The 8,299-nt window shown below is 47.5% G+C and overlaps 1 protein-coding gene across 1 annotated transcript in view; it reads right to left on the bottom strand.

Annotated features, from left to right (window-relative positions):
* The window catches only part of Cacna1a (calcium voltage-gated channel subunit alpha1 A), a 252,884-nt gene that overhangs the window by 129,002 nt on the left and 115,583 nt on the right, over positions 1 to 8,299 (bottom strand). The gene's annotated exons all lie outside the window — the stretch shown is intronic.

Below are 8,299 nucleotides of genomic sequence, written 5' to 3'. Positions count from 1 at the left end.
ATAGATATAGATATAGATATAGATATAGATATAGATATAGATATAGATATGGGGGGGTGTAAGAAAAAAATACTCAGCTTAGGAGAACCAGTTTCCATTTCCAAGATAAAGATGGGATTAAGAAAGGTCAAGGTCTAGGGACTGGAGAGATGGCTCAGAGGTGAAGAACACTGGTTGTTCTTGCAGAAGACCCAGGTTCAAATCCCAGCACCCACATGGCAGCTAACAACTGTCCATAACTCCAGTTCCAGGGGATCTGACAGCCTCTTCTGTCCTCCGTGGGCATTGCACGACACGGGTGCACTTACCTACATGCAGGCATAACACTCACACACATAAAAAGAATAAAATTTTTTTTAAAAGGTTAAAAAAAAAAGTCAAGATCTGACAGTGACCCTGAGGGAGGCCACTGGCATCAATTTATACCTGTCATGTTACATCCTATTAATTATTATTTTTTTGTCTTTTTGAGACAGGTTCTCTCTGTAGCCACAGGTGGCCCAGAACTCCCTATGCAGACCAGGCTGGCCTTGATTTCCAGAGATCCCCCTGCCCCTGCCTCATGAATACTGAGATTAAAGGCATGTGCCACCATGCTGGGCTGTTAATTATTTTCTGAGCCTCCTTCCATCTACTCTCAAAACTGTGTCAGACTGCCTAATCAATAGGTCCACTGGCCTGTGACGCCTGTCACTTCCTTGGCTCCACTGTTTCTTCTTTTTTATACCTGTCATGTTACATCCTATTAATTATTATTTTTTTGTCTTTTTGAGACAGGTTCTCTCTGTAGCCACAGGTGGCCCAGAACTCCCTATGCAGACCAGGCTGGCCTTGATTTCCAGAGATCCCCCTGCCCCTGCCTCATGAATACTGAGATTAAAGGCATGTGCCACCATGCTGGGCTGTTAATTATTTTCTGAGCCTCCTTCCATCTACTCTCAAAACTGTTGGCTGTCCTCCACCCACTGTGTCCACTGGCCTGTGACGCCTGTCACTTCCTTGGCTGCACTGTTTCTTCTTTTCACTGGCTGTCCTCCACCCACTGTGTAGCTTCAATGTTCCTCACAAAAGCCAGGACATTCCCACCTGAGTGCTGGGACTGAAGTGCTCAGGACCTTTGCATTGGCTGTCCCAACTGCTAGGGTGGCCCTTCCCCGAGAGACCACAGTCTCCCCCTCACCTCCTCCATATCTTCTTGGGATTTCAACCAATCTCTTGGATGTCATTCCTCTGACAGGTGCCCCACCCCCACACCTTTGAGATGGGGTCTTTCACTGTTCTGGAGCTTGCCTAAATAGGCCAGGCTGGCTGGCCATCAAGTCTCTGAAAGTCTTGTCTCTGCCTCCCCAGTGCTGGGATCACAAGTGTGGCCATCCTGCTTGGCATTTTTGCCTGGTTCTGGAGATGAAACTCAGGTTCTCAGGCTTTCACAGTGTGTCTGACTGGCCAAGCCATCCCCTGTCCGTTCACCTGCTTTGCAAGTTAAAATCTGACTGGTGCATAGCCCAGCAGCGTCTGCTATCTTATCAGCAGACTGAGTCATTCTGACAGACCATATGACCCACACAGAACCTAAAATATTAATGTTATCAACCGCCTTTGATCCTATGTTCACCGGCTTCACTCACTAGCACGCCAACTCCTCAGTGCCTGGATGTCAGCACAGTAGGTATTGATAATACAGCAGACATTCACAGGGTGCTACGTATGATGAATAAGTGGCTGACAGACCTCCAGATCCAAATGTTTTGATATGGGACAACTATTTGTGAATGAGAAAAGGCTTAGGTCACAGGTTAGTGCCCATGGTTTGTGACCACTTGTCAGGAGATCTAAGTTTATTAACATCAAGTGAGCAGTTCTGTTGTTTCCTCATTGATATCAGTCAAGGGGAAGGAAAAGAGCAAAGACACCATAGGGAAAAACAGACAGAAAAGGAGAGAGAGGAGGAGACAAAAGAGGAAGAGGAGGAGAGGGACAGGGCGATGGAGAGAGAGAAGATATAAATGCAAAAAACAGAAAAATCAAAGAAACACGGGGTGGGGTGAGACAAAGAGGGACTGCAAAGAACTGTGTCCAGTGCTGGATTCCAATTCTGCTTTGTTGCAAATCTCAGTTCCTTGATCTAGAGGGCAGGGATACAAACATGTCTAATTCAAGGCTGTTTTTGTTTTTGTTTTGAGACCGGCTCTACTATATAGTCTCGAGCAGCCTGAAATTCAGAGACCTGCCTGCCTCTGAGTGCTGGGATTAAGGCATGTACCACCACTCGCACATCAAATCACTAACAATGGGCAGCAAAGTTGTATTAGGGCTGAGCCAAAATAGGGTGGTGAGAATTTCAGTTACCTGTTGAAGATCGGCCTTTGTTCATAGCACCTATGGCCACCACTGAGGAGCCCTTGGTCTCAGCTGTGTGCGCGCGCGTGTGTGTGTGTGTGTGTGTGTGTGTATGTGTGTGTGTGTGTGATTCTTAGGGCCCCAAAGAAAGAACTCAGTAGAATCTCAGTAGAATCCATGAATGTGCATAGAAAATGGTGACCCTCTCATCCCCTCATTTCAACCAGAAGTGGGGCATTTTCTCCACTATAGGGGAGACAGAAATGGTGGCAGTATGGGGGAACTGGTATTGTGCCACCAACAGAAATCACATGTAGCTCAGGGATGCCACACAGTCTTTGAAACTCAGCCCCACTATGAAAATGTGACCCACTGCCATGTCTAGCTGTGTGCATGCCAGTACAGACCACAGGACAGCCTTGGGTATTGTTCCACAGCAATGGTTCATCTTTTTATTATTATTATTATTATTATTATTATTATTATTATTTGGTGATTTTGAGACAAGAGTCTTCCTGTAGCCCCAGCTGGCTTGGAACTCATTATATAGACCAGGCTGGCCTTGAACTCATTGAGATCTGCCTGCCTCTGCCTCTAAGTGCTGAGATTAAAGGCATGAGCCACCATGCCTGGCCTTACTTTCAATTTTTTTTTTTGTCTTTTTGAGACAGTGTCTCCCTGTAGCCCCAGCTGTCCTAGAATCACTGTGTAGACCAGGCTGGCCTCGAACTCACAAAGATTCACCTGCCTCTGCCTCCCAAGTGCTGGAATTAAAGACATGCACCACCACGTCTGGCCAAATTTTTTATAATGTGTATAGGCGTTTTGCCTGTGTATAAGTGTACCACATGTGTCAGTGCCCACAAAAGTCAGTAGAAGGCATCAAACCTGGAACTGGAGTTATGGATGGTTGTTAACCTCTATGTGGGTCTTGGGAACTGAACCAGGATCCTCTGGAAAAGCAGCTAGTGCTCTTAACCACTGAGCCATCTCTCCAGTGCCCCCTCCCATCTTTTTATTTTTGAGGCCAGGTCTCTTCCTAGTGTGGAGCTTGGTGATTAGGTTAGGCTGGCCGGTCAGCAACCCAGGGATCTTCCTGTCTCTTCCTCCCCAGTTCTGGTATTATAAGCACATGCCACCATGCCCGGATTTTTGCATGGGTTCTGGGGATCAAACTCAAGTCTTCATGCTTATGTGACAAGTACTTTACTGAGTCCCCTCCTCCGCCCTCATCCCCCATGCATTTTTTTTTTTTTTGCCTTCCAACTCAATAAAGCAAATAACCTTTGAGGGAGAAGCTTCCCTTCCTGGTCTTCCATCTTTTCTGTCCCACTTTTTGGTGAGGATTTTAAGAAATCACCCCCCTTCTCCGCCCATGAGTTCAGGGCACAGGGAAGCAGTCACTAATTTCTGGTACTTCCATCCCCAGCAGGGCAACCTTGGGGAGCTCTCTCAATCTCCCTGAATCTTAGTTGCAAAATGATGGTTAATAATCTCTCCCTCACAGGTTCAGGAAGAGCAAAAACAACAACCCAGATTTTCTTTGGACGTCATCAGATTTTCCCACAACTACAATTAGCTGTCACATCTCCATAGTCCCCTCTGGTTGCGAACAGGTTTGCAGTCGATTATTTTTCATGATCTTGACCATTATGAAGAGGGTGCTGGGTATCCAGGCAACACCTGACAATCTGGGCTTATGTAATGTTTTGCTTGTGGCTCCAATGGGGTTAGGAGTTTTGGGGGGACATTCCCATCTGGTCACACCCAACTAATGGCTCCCCATGTTCACGCGGACATGGGATAGTGACTCACATCATGCAGTTCAGGTGTATTAGTTTTTCTCCACAAAATGCCTCGTGTTTCTTTCCCTCCTTTGTCCTGATCAGTCTAGCACAAAGTCAAAGATGGGGAGGTCACATTCCATCTCCTGGGGTGATGGGGTGAGTAAAGGTTTGGGTAGCGCCTGTAGTTGCAGGTTCAGTATGCTGGGTGTGCTGTGCAGTAGTTAGTGGTGGTAAGTTTAAGAGGCGGAGCCCAGTGGGAGGTCTTTGGATCACTGGAGGTGAGGCTGTAGGAGAGCAGCTCTTAGGGCAGTTATGAATGGAACAAACCTGGCTTCTCCTCCCTTTCCCATTCCTGGCTGGAGATGGACTGCTGAATGGACACAAGCCCCCAACAGTTAGCTGCCATCCACTACTGGCCCTCACCAGAACTGAGCCAATGCAACCTGCCCCTGAATTTCCAAAACAGAGTAAAATAACTCCCTTTCTTTGTAAATAGACTACGTTAGGCATTTTGTTAGAGTACTGAAAAGCTGCCAACATAGCTAAAAAAATAAGATATAAAATAAACATATTATTCTATAAATATATGTGTGCATGTGTGTGTGTACACTCACGTATGTGTAGGTATGCATGAACATGTGTTGGTGTAAGTGGAGACCAAGGTTGTTGAGTCAAACTAGAACAGAAGGGAATCAATCACACTTGTGTAGAGTTTCCAGTATCTCTCTGGGCTGGGCATACTGTCTCCCCAGCATCTACCCCGCCCCCTCATTCACTACCCCATCATCCAGATCACCGGGTTCACAGATGTTCACAGATGACAATGATTCTGAGATGCAAATGAGGTGCCAGGCACAGTGCTGGCCCACTGAATGCGTGACATTCACAGATAGCTGTGTCTGTAGCTTGTGAGACTGGAGCAAGTGTCCAGAGAGTGGTCTGCTGGGTCCTGGCTCCAGCATCAAACATGGAGAACAGACTATACACACTGCCTGCCTGGTGCAAGGCAGGGAGAGGGACCTGCTTTGGTTTGGACTTGCTTGTCCCTTCCCAGGGTTCATGTGTTGGAAACTGGTCTCCAGTGTGGTGATGTTATGAAGTATTGGGCTTTTAAGAGGTAGAGTCTACTGGGAAGTCTTTAGGTTATTGGGGCATGTCCTAGGAAGGAATTAAGTTAGTTCTTATGAGAGGATTATAATAAGGCTCCCTCCCTGTGGCATTGTGATGTCACCATGAGGGCGTTACCAGAGCAGAAAACCTCCAGAACTGTGAGTTTCATGAACCTCTTTTCTTTATAAAGTATCCAGCCTCAGATGTTTTTTCACAGTGCCAGGAAAAAGATGAACACAACGTGTTAGGACAGGCTCTGGTAGGGTGGGGTAGATGGCTGGCTGTAAAGGAAAGTTCTGAAAGAACAGCCAAAATGCAGTAGCTCTGTCCTCCCAACATAAACTCTAAGTTGGTCCCCGTAACCGCTGGTCCCTGTAAGGCAGCGGAGGTGCTCCTCACTGTGATGGGAAGCCTAGACAGGGTTTATGGGAAGAACTACAAATGGGATCCAGCCTCTCTCACCAGAATGTGACTATTTGGAAAGAGGGTCTTTGCAGATGGAACCAGAAGATGAGGTCACACAGGAGCAGGGGTGGGGGTTAATTCTAATTCAGTGTGACTGACACCCTTCCGAGAAGAGAAGACAGACAAGGAGGGAGGGAGGATGTCGCCTGCCCATCTATGACAGAGGCCAGGAGTTGGAGGCAGAGGAATGGCTGGCCATAACTAGAAGCTGGAAGAAGTTGTGCTGATACACTGAACTTGGACTTCTGGCCTCTGAAACCACGAAACATGTTCCTATTTGAGTCCTTCAGTTTATTGTACTCCAATTCAACAGCCTCAAGAATGAAATGTGGGGTCCATCCCAGGCATCTCCAAGTAGGGAAAGGAAGGCAGCGGCAGGGGGCGGGGTGTATTAGCCAGGAAGGTGCCCTGTGAGTGCCTGGAACATCCAAGCACCTGACACAGAGGAAGCTGGGTTTATCCATTGTCATGGCACTACCTGGAGGTGGATCCTGGGGTCTCCCAAGCAGGCCTAGGGGGCCCAGCAGTGCCAGAGAAGGACAGACTGCAGCAAGCTTTCCCAGAAGGAACTCGCCACCTTTCCAGGAAGAAACCCTATCCCATGGGACAGGGTCCTTCTCTGTTGGGGGGATCATTCTGTGTGTGTTGGGGGATCATCTCTGTGGGATTGTTCTCTGTGGGGAATCATTCTCTGTAGGGACTTCTTGGTGGCGGGGCGGGGGGAAGCATGAGATAGTTCTCTATGTAGGATTGTTCTCTGGCGGGGGGGGAGTCTTTCTCTGTGGATCTATCCTTCTCTGTGGGTAAGTTCTTCTCCATGGTGGTGGGGGGGGTGTACTCTAGGGAGGAATCATTCTCTGTATAGGGATGCTTCTCCATGGGGCATTGCCCTCTGTATGTGGGGGGATGATTCTCTGTGGTTATCCGTCTCTGTGTGTGGGGGATCATTCTCTGAAGTGAGAGAGTTCTCTATGGGGGGAATCTTTCTCTGTGTGTGAATTGTTCTTTGTGGGGGGATTAGTCTCTCTGTGTGGGGATTGTTCTCTGTGTATGAGGATCCTTTTCTATGGAGATCATTCTCTGTTGGAGGGATTGTTCTAAGTGGGGGATTGTTCTCTGTTTATGTGGATTGTTCTCTGTGGGGGTGGGATTGTACTCTGCGGGAAGGGGATTGTTCTCTATGGGTTGATCCTTCTCTGTGGCGAAGAGGAAGCATCCTGAAGTTCACCTGGCTTATGTATGAAGCAGTCCCAGGGGTCCCATGGAATCTAGGAGCTGGATTGTTCAAAATCTTTGGCTGATCCCTCTCCCACTGCTGGGGAGGGGTGCTAGAATGGGGACTTCTCAGTCATACAGGTGTGTATGGCGAGTCACAGAGTTGAGGGCAGAGGTGGCTTTGAAATGCTCACATCTAGAAATCCTCGGTGGCTTGGGAGGATGAAAGATCACTTGAGTCCAAGAGTTCAAGATAAGCCTGGACCACCTAGTGGAATCCCATATCAAAAAAACAACCCTTTGAAATTATAAATAATTTAGCTTTTGACCCTGTAATCCTACTTCTTGGACTTAGACTCCTCCTCCCCCAACTCCAGCTATAACTATAAAGGCATGAAAAGCACACATGTGCAACATCCCTCATGGCACCATAGCAGCCCAATGGGCAGGAGGCCACTCTAACATGTCTGTTTAAGGAACTGAGCAAACTGTGGGCAGCAACACAAGCAAATACTATGCTGCTCTACAAAAGAATAAGGATCGCTGCCTTGCCACACCAAGCTCTAGAATACGTTGTTAGGAGAAAAATGGATGGAAATGAACAGCATGTGTACGTGCTTCCCTGCGCCATAAGGAGAAAATAGAGAATTCTGCATGTATGTGTGGTGTGTGTATATATGTGTGTGCACGCATATGGAGAGTCTGGGTGTCCTCCACCTTATATATTGAGGCAGGGTCTCTCACTCGAACCCAGAGCTTGTCACTTTGGCTAGTCTAGCGAGCCAGCTTGCCCCAGGGATCCTCTGTCTCTGACTCTTGAGTGCTGGGATTATAGGCAGGCCACCACATCTTTGCACAGTCAGATGGGGCCTGAAACTCCTCACACTTTCAAAGTTAGCAATTTATACACTGAAGCATCTCGCTAGGCTAAGATACAGATCTGATTATGTATGTGTAGTCAATCCCACATATCTATGGGTTCAGCCTCCATTCAACTAAGCACAGGTCAAAAACTGCCAGAAAAGATATATATCTGTAGTAAACAGATCCTCTCTTGTGCCCATTCACTGAAAGGTACAGTACAAACTGTTTACACAGTACCAGTGCTCAATCAGACGGCGCATCATAATACAGAGACCAGGGGAAGATGAACAGATTCCATGCCAGGCATACCTATTCATTTTATATAGGGGATGTGGGCAGCCCTGGGTCATGGTGTCTCAGGGGCTCTGCAACCAATGGCTACTAAGGGATGACTGCATCTGTGTATATGAACAGAGGAAAGATAGGTCAAGGAACAGAAGTGCTAATGGACTAAAGCTGGGCCAGTGACTAAGGTAGAAGGAGGCAGGGCAGGGCATGTGTCTTCAGATCTGCTGCTG

The sequence above is a fragment of the Nannospalax galili genome, unplaced genomic scaffold (assembly GCF_000622305.1).
Source record: "Nannospalax galili isolate Female #2095 unplaced genomic scaffold, S.galili_v1.0 scaffold47, whole genome shotgun sequence".
Classification (NCBI taxonomy): Eukaryota; Metazoa; Chordata; class Mammalia; order Rodentia; family Spalacidae; genus Nannospalax; species Nannospalax galili.
The sequence above is the reverse complement of the archived record's forward strand: the minus strand, read 5'-3'. Positions and strand labels throughout refer to the sequence as shown.